At 40.4% G+C, this 15,818-nt stretch overlaps 1 protein-coding gene across 2 annotated transcripts in view; it reads right to left on the reverse strand.

The window, feature by feature from the left end:
• The window catches only part of FHL1 (four and a half LIM domains 1), a 65,702-nt gene that overhangs the window by 34,400 nt on the left and 15,484 nt on the right, over positions 1-15,818 (reverse strand). Inside the window, exon 2 of one of the 2 annotated variants that reach the window (XM_074391680.1) lies at positions 8,416-8,485. The exons of the other annotated variant lie outside the window; for it this stretch is intronic. The gene's annotated coding sequence lies outside the window, so the exon portion shown is untranslated. The remainder of the gene's footprint in view (positions 1-8,415; positions 8,486-15,818) is intronic. 2 annotated transcript variants of the gene reach the window in all.

The following is a 15,818-nucleotide window of genomic DNA, read 5'->3' on the forward strand; positions in this document are numbered from 1 at the left end:
TGATAAAAGTGCCATTCCTTCTCAAGCATTATTAAGCACTTTAGGCCTTAACATTATGATTTCCATAAAAGCTTTGACCTCAGCTATGCTTATTGTACTGATCATGATAAAATTTGTATGATTTAGCTATGACCTTAATCTAACAAACATTCTAAGTCCATGGTTATAAGACAAATGAGTCAAGGTTTCAAACCCAGAAATTAAGGAGCATCCAACATTCATCTCCCAGGCATGGTTCTCTCTTACAAGAGAGCATCTGTTGTTGGCTTCTCAAAGCTTTGTCTATTTATAGAAGAGTTGATGATGGACAAAATCTCAAAAGAACTTCCATATACACTGAACTTTTACGATGTTCAAAAATCTTACTAAATAATCACAAATTCCTATTGGACTTGAACTAAACTTGATGACATATCTGAACTCTAATACTTTTTACTTGGGGACAGAAGAATACTTTTGTCACTTCCCTTGCCTCAGTCTCTATGCAATATTTGATAATTAATCATTTAGTGACTCATTTGTTTTGATTTGAAGGAAAATTCACATGTGAGCTTATTCTTAGAGAAGCTGAAAGGACCCGTAAATAGATGAATAAATTAGTAAATTCTTAAAACTGGAATGTTTTTATACATCTCAAAGCACCATACAGGAGAAGAGAAAAAGTTTTGAAGGATCATTTGAACTAACAGAAGTCCAAGATGGTTTGACTCTACCTACCTTAGGGATGAGATACCTGTGTCCTCATTTCACATCAATTATGTAGATGGAACACTAGATTTGAATTTTAACTGTTCAAATCTGACTCCTTTCATGAGAATCCTGGTCAAACCCAATCTTCATTGTGGACTTCCCTAGCACAATTTAATACACTTGAACTCTGAAATATGGTTCAAACATTTTTATGGGTGCAAATTTAGAATCCTGTAATGCGTAAAGGAGATAGTTTTCAAAAATAAAAACGTAGTGTCTGATCAATGTTTCCATTGACTTGGTATCCTGACAAAAGCTTCTCCTATAGAAAGTTCTTACAGACAGTTCATTCACATTAACTAAATAATACTTTATTTCACTTGAAAGAAAAGTATTTCCTTGAGACATTACGTGTGTGTGTGTGTGTGTGTGTGTGTGTGTGTGTGTGTGTGTTTCTACATGACTTCTTAGCTTTCTTTACAAGCACAATGGGAACTCTGAAGACTATGTAAGAATCACAGACTGGAGATTCCACTTTTCAAGAGTTAGGACCCCTTTTGTAAGTGAGGCAGTTTCTCTCCTCAAGTGAAAATGAATTCTTTCTAAATCAGAGGCTGGGAAAAGTTAGGAGATGTTACAAGAGGTCAAAATTAAGTCCATTAAATCCCAGACCCAGATTTAGTCTCCATAGAGACAAGGGAGATAAATAAACCAGCAACCTTAACAAATGTGCTGCACCTTTGCCAGACATATCTCTAACTTACCATTATTTTTACTTAAGTATCTCTCAGTCCAAACATAACTGACTCTGAAGACTACAAAACCAAACAGAACTAGGCCCAAAAGAAATACGAACACTCACTGAAGCAAAGGGCAGGCAAAAGAGTCAAGAGCCATCCCCCACCCTTAGCGACGTGCTCTCTGTTCCCCTTGAAAAACTATTGCAACATGAAGCTCCAGAGGCAATGACATATGGGGAAAATATGTGGTGCCAAAGCCAGAAGAAACCATGTCAAAAAAGAAAAACAGACATGAAGTAACCGACCTAATTAGAAGAGAAAAGTGTACTTACAGCAGAGAAACAAGTATATCTGAAACAGGGAATACAGCTGAAGGTGAGGGGGGCTGCTCTAAGGAGGCTCATGATCTTAAAGCGAATTTTTGTTGCTTATTGAAAGGAAATCAGAAGATGAAATACGCATAGCTCTTGAACTACAGCTCCATTAAGATTCTCCTTAAGTGGACCCTGGACCTTTAAACATGAAGATTCATTCCCTGTCTGGCACTGCTACGCATTCCTTAAAAGCTCTGAAACAAATATTTGTACTTGGTGTCATGTGGGATACCAGGATGCCTCTATCAACCACCAAAAATGGAAGAAAGAGAAATGGGGGCTCAGGATGATGAAACAAAGCAAGCGAGAAGCAACTAGAGCATTGGAACCCCATGTTGAGACTCTCGATAGTTCTCAAGTTTCTTGGTTAGTTACTAAGTACCTACTGTGTGATACATTGGAATGTCCTTCTTGTGATATGGAGTTGAGTACAGAAGTTTCTCAACATCTAAGTGAGCATATATTTACAGGAAAATGCACAAACAACATCACAACATGAATATAACCTTAAAAAAAGTGATACTTACATTTTTCCTTGTGTCTTCTAGTTCTTGTCCACAGGTACATACCACTTTGTATGTTACAATCAAAGCATATATACAATTTTGCATCCTGCATTTTTTAGTAAGACCATATTATACAAATTCTTTCATATTGCTAATGTAAGTATGAAAATCATAATTTTTAACAGATTCATGAAATTCCACTGCATAGATATATCATACTCTACTTAACCAAAACTATCTGTTGAATAATTGAACTATTTCTTTCACATTAGACATTAAAATTCTTTCTTTTTGTCCTCACAAATAACACTGTGATGAATACTTATACAGCTGTTTTTCTTTTCTTTTTTTTTTTTTTTTTTTTTTTTTGGATGGAGTCTCTCTCTTTGTTGCCCAGGCTAGAGTGCAGTGGCGAAATCTCGGCTCACTGCAACCTCCGCCTCCCGGGTTCAAGCAATTCTCCTGCCTCAGCCTCCTGAGCAGCTGGGACTACAGGCATGCACCACCACACCCAGCTAATTTTTTCTTTTTCTTTCTTTTCTCTTTTTTTTTTTTTGTAGAGACGGGGTTTCAGCATATTGGTCAGGCTAGTCTCGAACTCCTGACCTTGTGATCCACCCACCTCGGCCTCCCAAAGTGCTGGGGGATTACAGGTGTGAGCCACCACGCCCAGCCTTTTTTTCTTTTCTTAGAACAATTTGTTTCTTAGAACACATTTCCCAAAGGATGATTACTAGATTCAAGGGTACCAGTCTTTGTGCCTTTAGCCATATATTGCCAAACAATATTCCAAAAGGCTTTGTACCAACTTACAATGCTGCCAGCAGTGAGTAAGTGCATACCCATTTCAAGTTAACCATATTGACATTGGGTTTTCTTTTTGTAAGTGAAAAGTGTGCTTTGCTGACGTTTAAATATGCTTATCTTTGCATACTAGTGAGGCTGAATGTTTTCCATGCATTTCTTTACTTTGAGATAGAACATGAGTGTCTTTTACCCATCTATCAGCTGGATAATTCATTCAGTCAACAGCTAGGAAGCATCTACCATGTGCTAGGCCTGTGCACACCTTTCTTACAATCCGTATGAGCTCTATGTATGATATAGAAAGTATGCATCTTGTCATATGTGCCACAAATTTTTCCTGATGTGCTTTCTTTTTCATTTTATTTATTTATTTATTTTTGAGATTGAGTGTTGCTCTTTCTCCCAGGCTGGAGTATAACGGCATGATCTTGGCTCACTGCAACTCTCCTGCCTCAACCTCCTGAGTAGCCGGGATTTACAGGTGCCTGCCACCATGCCTGGCTAATTTTTTGTATTTTTAGTAGAGACAAGATTTCACCATGTTGGTCAGGCTGGTCTTGAACTCCTGACCTCATGAACCACCCGCCTCATCCTCCCAAAGTGCTGAGATTACAGGCATAAGCCACAGCAACCGGATCTTTTTCATTTTAATTATACTTTTTCACTACAGGACTGTATAAATTTGAAACTGTTGATTTCTTCGTTTCCAACTTTTTAAAATCATTTTATAGCTTACAAGGTTATCATCTATCCAGGGATTTGATAATTATCCTATTTTCTGTGGTCTTATTTATAAGTTTTCTAACAGCCCCATATTCTCCTAAATTTTCCGAAAATTAAAAGCTCTAATCCCTACATTTCATAAATCTTGAGCTTCAACGTATCTAGCTTTTTTTTTTTTTTACCAGAAGCACATAATTTAAAACAAATTTTAAAATCAAAGTTAGATTTATCTTCCCATGTGCTACACTGCATTGAAAATAATTGATTTTTCACCTCCTGTGTTGCAACTCAAAGTAGATCCAGATTTATCTTGGAAGATTCAACCCAAAATACCTTGGTTCATATCTCTTTTTCTTTCTCAGGTCAAAGAAAAGTGACTGTTCTTAACATTAGCACCATCATTGCCTGACTGATTTTTCTTAGGATTGCTTTAAGGCAGTTCCCTTGCTATTCAGAGAGAGGCAGGTCCTCAGATTAGCAGTGCTGTAACCTGGCGCTTGTTGGAAATACAGAATCTCAGGCCTTACTCTAGACCTGCTGCATCAGAATCAGCACGTTAAAGTCTGAGAAGCACCAAAGCAGACTACAGGAATCCTCCAGAATTAAACAAAACATCCGTACCTGTCGATGCTCCTTAATCAAGTGCCATCATCAGAAAGTATCTCTCCCCAAAATGTTTGCCCTCAACCCTTTTAAAGCACCCCCTTAAGATGATCGTCAACCAGTTGTCGTACGCCTGAAAATTAGCAAGCCAATACTCTGAAAGAAAGGATGACCTTAAGTTTGCAGCCTCAATTTTATGTAGACCTTGGATTGAAAACTCAAATATCTATAGAGGTAAAGTATTCAGATAATGGCAACCAACCCTTGTCCGTAGTGTCAAGGAGACTACAGGGTCTGCCGAAGACTGTAGCAAACTTCAGAGTTCATGCTCCAGCTAAAGAAACAGCAGCCATTTGGCTCCAGCCTAGTGTAGCCAAATAGGAATGAGGGCTCAATACTGCCAGATCTTCTGATATTTCAAGAGAAGTTGAAAATTTTGAATTTCAAAAAATATGAAATAGCTCAATTTTTAAACGCTGGCAATTAAAATTTTAAAAGAACACCTCTGTGTGCCAGATCCAGCCCACTAGTTTGAGACCTTGGCTCTAGACTGAGATTTCCAAACTCTTTAAGTCTGTGTAACCCATCTGTGCTGATTTTCCTTCTTACTGCTAGTGCACCAAGAAGAGAGGTTACATCAATACAAATGGCACGAATCAAATCACTCTGACTACTGTATTTCAAAATTTAGTGTTTTGTGAATATTAAAAACCTGCCAAATCAATAATGAAAATGACCATATGTCAGTGATATAAATATCTCCATGTGAAACACATGTTTAATTAACAATATTGTCACTATTATGGTACAAATACTCAAATTTAGCCCAGTTCACGTATGAGTGAAGAATTATGTATTCAAGCTTGTGTTCCAAATAATTTCATAAACTAAAAGGTAGCCAAATGGAATAATTCTAAGTTTCTGAATAATAAAGTTTATCTATGATAAACACTGTATTAAAAGGGGACACACCAACATTTAAAAGAATAAAATAGGCCAGGTGCGGTGACTCATGCCTGTAATCTCAGCATTTTGGGAGACTGAGTCGAGCAGATCACTTCAGGTAAGGAGTTCGAGACCAGCCTGGCCAACATGGTGAAACCCCGTCTCCACTAAAAATACATAAATTAGCCAGGCATGGTGGCGTGCGCCTGTAATCCCAGCTACTCAGGAGGCTGAGGCAGGAGAATTGCTTGAATCTGGGAGGCAGAGGTTGCGGTGAGCCGAGATCGCACCAATGCACTCCAGTCCGGGTGATAGAGTGAGACTCCATCTCAAAAAATGAATTAATAAAAAAATAAAAGAACAAAATTTCCTCATGTGGAAACAGCGAAGTCCATTTTACTAAACTGTTCAATCATTCCAAACAAACTTTTTAAAAATAGAGCATGAAATGCACAGTTTACATTCATTTTCATTTTAGGGCCTTTGGGTCCCAGGCACAGCTGCATCCATGGTGATTACTGAATATTTTATTTGCACATGCTTATGTGGAGGTGGCATAAATCATAGGCTCAAAGAGCAGAGTAGAGATGAGGACTTCGGACTACACCCCTTCATCTATACCTGTCTACGGAATATCGGGCAACAGAATTGAGAAAAGCAAAGCAATTTCCAGTTTCCTCGTCTACAAAAGGGAAAATAATCTAGCTATGTCCCACCCTTGAAGAATATCAAACCCAAAATGTATTTTTTTGTTGTTGTGCTCACTACTGCATTCCTGCCCTGGCCCATAGTAGGGCTGAATGAATTAATAAGTAAAAGAAAGGAAGAAAGAATACAAGATGCAATTGTGTAATCTTGTATATTTGTTACAAGAAAACAGAATTTAACAGATTTGGCCGGGCACAGTGGCTCACACCTGTAATCACAGCAGTTTGGGAGGCCGAGGCGGGTGGGTAGCTTGAGGTCAGGAGTTTGAGAACAGCCCGACCAACCAACATGGTGAAATCCTGCCTCTACTAAAAATACAAAAAATAACCAGGTGTGGAGGTTTAGCTATCTATGCCTGTAATCACAGCTCCTTGAGAGGCTGAGGCTAGAGAATGGCTTGAACCCGGGAGACAGAGGTTGCAGTCAGCCGGGATCGCACCACTGCACTCTAGCCTGAGCAACAGAGCAAGACTCCATCTCAGAAAAAAAGAAAAAAACACCCAGAATTTAACAAATTCTATGCAGTTGACACACCTGAGAAACTCACTGCTCTAAAAACCCAAAGACACCAAATTTTGGTGAATGTAAAGATGTCACTGGGTGTGCTTGATATCATAAAACCATTTGAAATGTGTGTTTGAAAAACGTGGATTTAAATGTTCTACTTCAAGAATATTGCCTTGTACAGATGGTTTCTATCAAAGTTTTCTGCCGATGAAGCTGATTGAATTTGCAGATTGCTATGGAATTACCAAGGGCAAATAATGCATGTGAATAGCCACCTAGCTGGCATTTCCATCTGATGAGAGGATGTCTCTATATCTCCTTAAAGAACCTTTATATCTTTATATCTCCCTTCTTTATATCTCCTTAAAGAACCTAGTCTCTTTTCTGTGGGAAAATAAAAATAAGAGCTGGGAAAGGGCACACAGCTAAACTCTCTGCTCTTTCAATAGGGTACTATACTTGAAAACTGCTGTAGGGTTCCTCCAAGGAGAGTGACAGAGTCATAGCCTCCTACGTGAGCCAAAGCAGTTAAGCTTTGGTTTTCTCTATTGGGGTTAGATCTAAAGATTTGCATTTTTTGAAGACAGGTTTCTATCATTTTTTTTTTTAAGTTTGAAAACAACCATTATAGGTAAAGGCTATGAATGAGAGTGATAGCAGGATTTAGACCCAAAAATGAAGACTGCATCTCCAGCAGCAGAGGGAAGCTGCTGAAGCTTTCATCACTGAGCCTGCTTCAAGCCCCAGGGCTTTGGAAGGACTTCCAACTACCACCATAACTGATGAAACAGATTATAAAATTCAGATATTTAGGTATTTGACGAGATATATTTTAAAATCTGGGTAGAATTCTGTAGCAAGTAGACATTGCAACAAAGGCAACTCTTGTCACCTGGTGAGCATGTACCCTGACTGAAATCTAAGTACCTATACTGACCATGTGGCTGCATGCTGGCATGGGCAGGATGAAGGTGAAGGTAAAATCTCAGCAACCTTTTGAGGGATGAAATGGGAAATCCTGACAGGTACAGTGCAGGCAAAGGTTCTATCTCCTCTTGTGAGCGCATGGAGACCGGGCAGGGACCATTCCTATATCGTGCCTGGATGAGCCATCAAAGGTCAATGTTCTTCTCTCAAAGAGAAAATTGAGGAACCCTGAGTCATCACAGAGTATAAACAAGTCACTGTGGCTAAATGAAGAGGACAGGGGATGCTTATCCAATGCATGTGACATGAAGGGTCTGCCTGACCCGGCTGCCCACAGGTTGTTCTGAACTTGAGGGCAAATCAGAAGAAAATCTCCTGGACCCTATTAATGTCACCCACCAGAAGCACTCTTTGGACTTCCTATCACCAGATTTTGCAGTGCCGGTCCCATACCCTGGCTCCTTCCACCCACGGAGAAAGATTCCTAATAGCTGATCAGGTCACCCTAACCTCCTCCTGGCTGGCAGCAAGACTCTCCTTCCTCCTGTCCCAGTATTTGCTCCATGCAGCTTTCCTGCTCCCTACTGTTCATGCAGCGACACGAGCAGATCTTTATTTTCAAGAAGATCTTTGAACAGTTTTGTTGTGCCTGGCAAATTCCCTTTACATACCCCCAAGCTGAAAACAAATGAGATTTTCCCTTGAAAAGGCATTCTCCCCAAGAGCTAATATTTAGGGTAAGCAGTGATATTGGTTGGGTCAATTAAAATGAACCTTCTGAAACCTCCTGTACAAATAAAGCCCTTTGTACAATGCCACCCCTAATACCACAACTTGGAAGGTTGGCAATCAGTATAAGAATTTGTGGCAATTAGTGAAACTTACCTCACACTGGATGTGTGGCAGAATGTATTCAGCAAGGGGTGGATACGGTTGAAAACAAATCCCAAGGTGCCTAAGTTAGGGAAAAAATGAGAATCAAGAGGCAAAGTTACCTTTTTAGAAGCGAAGTTCTGAATTCTAAAAAAATCAAGTCAACCTCCTTTGAAATGGCTCATGGTAACACATTCTACTTTGTATTTACAACCCTTACAGTGAAAGGAAAACTGCCAAGATGTTCTGCATATTTCTCCAAATGTCTGTTTATCATATAACATGAGCACTGGCAGTGGATCTGGCTCCCTCATTATCACGCTGTATTAGCTCAAACACTCACATTGTTAAGGGAGTGAGCTCATGCCCTATTTCAGTTTTAAATTAACATTTGGCAATCACCCGGGTAATCAAAACAAATGACTCAGTCGTTTAGAATAGATTTATTAGTTGAGCCTTTTTTTCTCTCTCTTTTAACATCTTTAGAATATTTTGCCACAGGAGGGCTTGGATCCAGCCAGAATGTAGAGCACAAGTCACCAGAGGAATATTTAGAGGGGTTGCCATGGAGACGAGGTGCCCTGTGACCGCTGAAGTTATCTCCAATCAACAGCAGGATTAGGATGCGGGCTAGTGGGCAGGCTCATCTCAGGGCGAGGATTCTGCAGCACTAGGAAACAGGTGTGCCCTGTGCCGTTCCCATCCCCGACACAAATACAGCCAGCCATGACATGCTGCCCTCTCCAAGCCCCTGCAATCTCCCCACAGGCCCATTCACATCACCATCTTCCTACCCCAACTACCTGACCTTTATTCAGAAAGGACTGGCTGGGGCAAAGTAGAAAGGGAGTGTGACCACTGCATTATCCCAAAAGTGTGAAATCCTAGAATTCACACCAAAGGCCGCTTTCAGATCAACCATGAAAATGTACATGAGCAAATGAAATCTGAGGAAAACATAGTGCCCTGAGCAGGGGACCCTGCCTGTTTTTGCACTGCTCTGTCCCCACACCCAGGTCAATGCCTGGCACACAGCAGACACAGAAGTGCGGATGAAAACAGGGCAAAAATTAACCAAGGATTACAACCAGGTGTGTAACCACCCATCCCACCCCACCCTCCAACCACTTCCAGGCTGATCTTCACACAGGCAGTGATTATAGATGGAAAAACTGTGAATGTGCTGGTAAATAAACAGCTGGGGCAGTTAGTTCACTAGTCTAATGGGTTCATCTTTTAGAGATCCTGATGACCACTGTCAGGATTGTCAAGAAGACAAGGCTGAAGACAATGTTCCCAACTCAAAATGGGCAAATCTGCTGACCACAGGGACAGGGAGGGTTCTTGTCTGCCAGGACAAAAGCCTAAAAGAAGGCAAATTTTGTTTCTGAGGTGAAGCGCTAAAATTTGAAAGCAAATGTTTTAAAGTGCCTTAATTCAAAGGAACTCCTTCTAGTCCTCCTCCCACCTGTGCTTAAATAGAGACAATATTTTCATAGTCTATCATACGAATCTGGATTGGTTCATGTTAGGTTTTGTTTGTTTTGTAAGATGTTATGTATCAAGTGGGCAAAAACAAGTGTCTCACTTCATTTCTGTCTCCCAGTACTTAGCATGGTATTTTTACGCAAAAGGCTCTACTCCATCTCATCTCTGACTACCACACTTCACTCTTCTGGAACTCACTGTTTCTAGAAGATTCCACACCCTTTCATGCAGATGCAGGAGGAATGCAGCATGCACAGCTGTTCACAGCAGGGGCACCACAGTCAGACTGCCTGGGCTCAAATACTGGCTCCACCTCATATTAGCTGTCCAGCCTCTATGAGCATCATAATGGCAACCTACCTCATAGAAATAGGGAGGTACCTGCATGCAAAGCATTTAGCAGTGCCTCCCCCACACAAGGTAACCACTGAATGTTAAATACATACTTGGTGAGCATCATAATGGTAACCTACCTCATAGAAATAGGGAGGTACCTGCATGCAAAGCATTTAGCAGTGCCTCCCCCACACAAGGTGACCACTGAATGTTAAATACATACTTGGTACTATTATTGCGGCAGGCAAAGAGTCAAACAGTTATCCAACATGGATGATGACTTTATACGCTGCCACTAAGGCTTGGCGCCAAATATACCTCTCTTTATATTCAATCCAACTGAAGCTTCAAACCTGCATCTGTCACACGCTACCCTTAGCACATTTCATCTTACTCACCCTTCTGGAGTTGACTTTTCCTAGAGATGGGTACAATTCATACCGATTCTACTTGATGGAATCTGGTTCTCTTCTTCAAGAACCAAAAATCACTTCCTCCCTAAGATTCCCACCTTGCCAATGGCTTCCCTGCCATCACTCTGTCTGCTCCTCACCTCTATGCATTCCAGCTTGGAGGAGCTACAGGTGGGGAAGGGAACAGATAAAGTGTCTTCTAGTAACCAGACTGGGACCCTGGCTATCCTTTCCAGAAAATATTTTCATATTCTATCATATGACTCTGGATTGGTTCATGTTAGGTTTTGTTTGTTCTGTAAGATGTTAAGTATCTTGGTGGCAGAAACAAAAAATGTCTCATTTCATTTCTATCTCCTAGTACTTAGCATGGTATGTACACATAAAAGGCTTTAAACCATCTCATCTCCCACCACCACACTCCACTCTTATGGAACTCACTGTTTCTAGAAGGTTCCACACCCTTTCATGCAGATGCAGGAGGAATGCAGCATGCAGAGCTGTTCATAGCAGGGGCACCACAGTCAGACTGCCTGAGCTCAAATACTGGCTCCACCTCATATTAGCTGTCCAGCCTCTATGAGCATCATAATGGCAACCTACCTCATAGAGATAGGGAGGTACCTGCATGCAAAGCATTTAGCAGTGCCTTCCCCACAAAAGGTAACCACTGAATGTTAAATACATACTTGGTACTATTCTCATAGCAGGCAAAGAGTCAAACAGGTATCAAACATGGGTAATGACTTCATATGCCGCCACTGACACTTGGCACCAAACATATCTCTTTAGATTCAATCCAACTGAAGCTTCAAACTTGAATCTGTCACACACTATCTTTAGCATATTTCATCTTACCCTTCTGGAACTGATTTTTCCTAGAGATATTCATACCAATTCTACTCGATGGACTACAGTTCTCTTTTTCAAGAACCAAAATCACGTCCTTCATACGATTCCCACCTTGCTAATGGCTTCCCTGCCATCTCTCTGTCTGTTCCTTTCCTCTACACATTCCAGCTTGGAGGGGCTACAGGGGGGAAGAGAACAGGTAAATTGTCTTCTAGTATCCAGACCAAATCCTGGGTATCCTTTCCAGAAAGCCCTTGCATTTAATGTTCTCTGACACCCTCCAGAGGGCAGAAGAGAGAAAGTCCCAAAGGCTAAGTTGGCAAAGCTCTGGCATGAGATCCAACTCAAGCCCCGGCTGGAGCAGTTTTCCTTCCATAGTTCATGTTTCCTCCACCCAGAATTAGTGCACAAAGAAGGAGAAAAACTGACAGTGAGATCTGAACTACCTTTGTATCTCCATTTCACTCTACCATCTGTATTAACATGTCCCACTTAACATTAGCTGGGGTCATGAGGCTGAAGACACTAACGGTAGGTATATTTGTGTGTACTTTTCAATCTGCAGTGTGTAACTGTGTCTCTGACCAGAACATCATACAAATTATGTTGACAATATTGTTCAAGGCAAAGAATAAAAACAGAACAGCAGCCAAACACACTGGGTAAGATGACAGCAAAGTAATCCAAAATAAAGCCCAAACACTTTAGGGCCAGTCATGCTTTCAAGGAGATCATGGTAATCTTATCCCACCCTGACAGAATTAATAAGTGAAAGACAAACAATTTATATTATTCCAGAAGAAGCCAGGAGTTACTTTTTAATGACATTTAACATATACAATCACTCTCCTTCAGGTTTAGCAAAAGTATTTTGGTCATGGACACTGCTGACCCTGTCACTACTGACAACCAAGCTTCAATGATCCCCACATCACCAATCAATTGGGTGAATTACGTGGAAAAGAAAATCCAGAGACAACAGCTGTCTGAATGAACTTAAAAGACGAGTCGAATCAATCAAAAGAGATGATCCCCACAGACTCATTGTCTCCTCTCAATTCTTTGAATGTGATTGTCATGGTAACGGTTCCTTAATCACGTCCAGAATATTCTCTCCCACCCAAGATATCAAAGAGCAGTGAATTCCAAACAGCTTCTTAATTAGGTACACTTGTGATGGTACTGGGCGGCACAGACTTCTCATTTACCTCACTTTTATTCAAATACTTATGCCACTATAGAGGTCAGAAACATTGGCATGCGCACCACTAAAAACACATTTTAAATGTTTACCATAAAAGGCAATGATAAATACAACTGAGGTAGCCACTGGCTCATTTCCTTTAACAAAAAACTGGCAAACTGGCTCTCATTTGGCAAAATAATTTATTGGAAATAAGCAGTACAGTACAGTACTCATTTTTAATAATTCCAACACAATCAAGACCTACAACATAACAAAATCTTTAACAGCATATTCATTTAATAAACAAGCAAAAACTAGAGAATATTAAAAGTTATAGAAATATAATAAAGTCCAGTTTTGTGTCCTTATATTTAGTTAGAGTATTATCTGGTGATATATGCCATACTCTGGAAGATCATTTATTCCACACGTTTCTATATTTATTTTATATGATATAATCATAATATTCCTCACAATTTGGAAAGAGAGGATTTATACTTATCCAGTTTGGGAAAAGATGAGTTATAATCTTTAAAAGATATCTACTAGATATACTAAAAATTTCAAGTTTTGATTAGTCCAGATTTTTCTGCGGTTTTTTGCAGTACTTTCAAAAACTAAAAAGTGCACACATTTACCAAAGTTGGAGTAGTGAGTCATTTTTAACTTTGCATAGGAATATATGCAACCCTTTATAATACTGAATCTGCTTTCATAGATTTTGAAATTAGTAAATAAAAGGTGTATTTCCTTCCAGATGTGGCATGACCTAGAAACTAACAAAAAGCCCCACCATGCCCTAAATAAATACAAAGGAGCTCTTTCTGTGAGCCATTTCTGGATGCAAATTTAAAGAATTTTTAGTCATAAAGGAAGAGTAAGTATATTGGGGGAAAACATAAAAGGAAAAATACATATTTTTAACTGGAATATTAAAACATTAAGAATATTTATGAATAAAAAAACCATCAAAAATAGAATAGAGGCTGGGCACAGAGGCACACGCCTGTAATCCCAGCACTTTGGGAGGTCAAGACCAGCCTGGCCAACATCGTGAAATCCAGTCTCTACTAAAAACAAAAAAATGAGCCAGACATGGTGGTGTGAGCCTATAATTTCAGCTACTTAGGAGGCCAAGGCACGAGAATCACTTGAACTTGGGAGGCGGAGGTTGCAGTGAGCTGAGATTGTGCCACTGCACTCTAGCCTGGGCAAGAGAGCAAGACTATGTCTCAAAACAAAATTGAGGAAACTACAGTTATCAAGCACAAAGAGCAAACTGAAACAAAGCAAAAACACAAGTGAAATGGCAAAATCTAGCAAGAAAAGTGGAGCAGCAAATATTTGCTAAAGTCACAAGGTAAAACCTTGAAATTCTTGTCCTTTGCCCTAATGTTCAATGGTATTTTTGTTTTGTTTTAAAAATATGAAGACTGATGTCTTCTCAATGACTATTACAGCAGCTCCCAAATAAAACAAATGATAAAATAAAAATCCACTTAATTGACTGATAGGCTTGAATTACTCATTGCCAAGTTTACAACTTTCCCACAACTCCAAGCATTCTTTCCTTAAAAGAAAAACAGCATTTTTTTCCTCTGACATGATGACCATGGGTAGCTTTTGAGGTGACTACAATTCTGTACTTTTCTATAACTTGCTCTAGATCACCTCCACATTATAACTCCTAAATCAAAGCAACAAACAACAAAGAATTGTACAGATCCAGACATAACAATTTTGCCAGATGCATCTAGAGAGCACTGGGCATCCTAGAAATCTGAGAGGAGCTCCTGAACCAAAGACATTCTAACACACACTGCTGTTACCCCAGTGACCAGCGCCAAACACTACCCAGTTTTCCTGCAAAGAGCTTTCATACATTTTCTTCCTTATAATTTCATTTCTATGGTCCTAATTGGACCCATTATCACTTTACACCAGACTATTTCATCAGATTTCTTAACTATGGGTATGCCCTCTTCTTCATCTAGCTAGCATCAGAATCATCTCTCAAATGTACCACCTCAAATGTATCACTCCCATTGCCAAAAACCTTTCTCTACAGTCATCTAAAGGCAAACTTTCTTAGCATGAAATTCAAGCCTCTGGCTTTGGCTAATTCCCTGCCTCTGAGGTTCACTGCCACTAGAGAATGACAAGGGTCTTGGCTCATGCCACTGTCCCCTAAACCAGTGATTCTCAAAACTGGCTGCGCCTGGGGAGCCAAAGCAACTAGTGATGTAATGTGTCCAAGATTCAGGTGTTGAAACTTAATTGCCAATGTGATGGTATTGATAGATGGGGCCTTTAAGAGGTGGGGTCATTAAACTACAGGGGCTCCTCCCTCCTGGATGGAATTAAAGCTTCATGAGAGCCTTTGGCTCTCCTGCCCTTCTGCCTTCCGCCACATGAGGGCAGGGCGTTCCTCCCCTCTGGAGACTGGAGCAGTGAAGTGTCATCTAGGAAGCAGAGAGCAGCCCTCACCAGACAACCGAACCTGCTGGCACCTTGATCTTAGACTTCCAGTCTCCAGAACCATGAGAAATCAATTTCTGTTCTTTATAAGGTACCCAGTCTCAGGTATTCTGTTAAAGCAGCACAAACAAAGACAATGCCCCACCCCCAACAAAGTTTCCTTAGATGAATCTGTTGTATAGCCGAGGCTGAGAACCACTGCCCCAAATTCCTACAGCCTGTAATTGTCAGACTTTATTGTGCCTCAAAATCTCCTGAGAGAGGACCTTGTCAGGACACAGATGGCTGGGCCCAATTCCCAGCATTTCTGATTCTCCAGGTCTGGAGTGGGGCCCGTGAAATTTGCATTTCTAACAAGCTCGTGGTGCTGATGATGCTGATCCAAGGACCTCACTTTGAAAAACACTGGTCTATAGTCACAACTAGTATTATATAGTATAGATATATGTACTTTATGTATATAATTTTTTGAGACAGGGTCTCACTCTGCCACACAGGATGGAGTACACTGGCATGATCATAGCTCACTGCAGCCTCCTGGGCTCATTTGATCCTCCCACCTCAGCCTCCTAACAGGGACAACAAGCGCACACCACCTCACTGGGCTAATTTTTTGTATTTTTTGTAGAGACACAGTCTCACCATGTTGCCCAGGCTGGTCT

The sequence above is a fragment of the Saimiri boliviensis genome, chromosome X (assembly GCF_048565385.1).
Source record: "Saimiri boliviensis isolate mSaiBol1 chromosome X, mSaiBol1.pri, whole genome shotgun sequence".
Lineage (NCBI taxonomy): Eukaryota > Metazoa > Chordata > Mammalia > Primates > Cebidae > Saimiri > Saimiri boliviensis.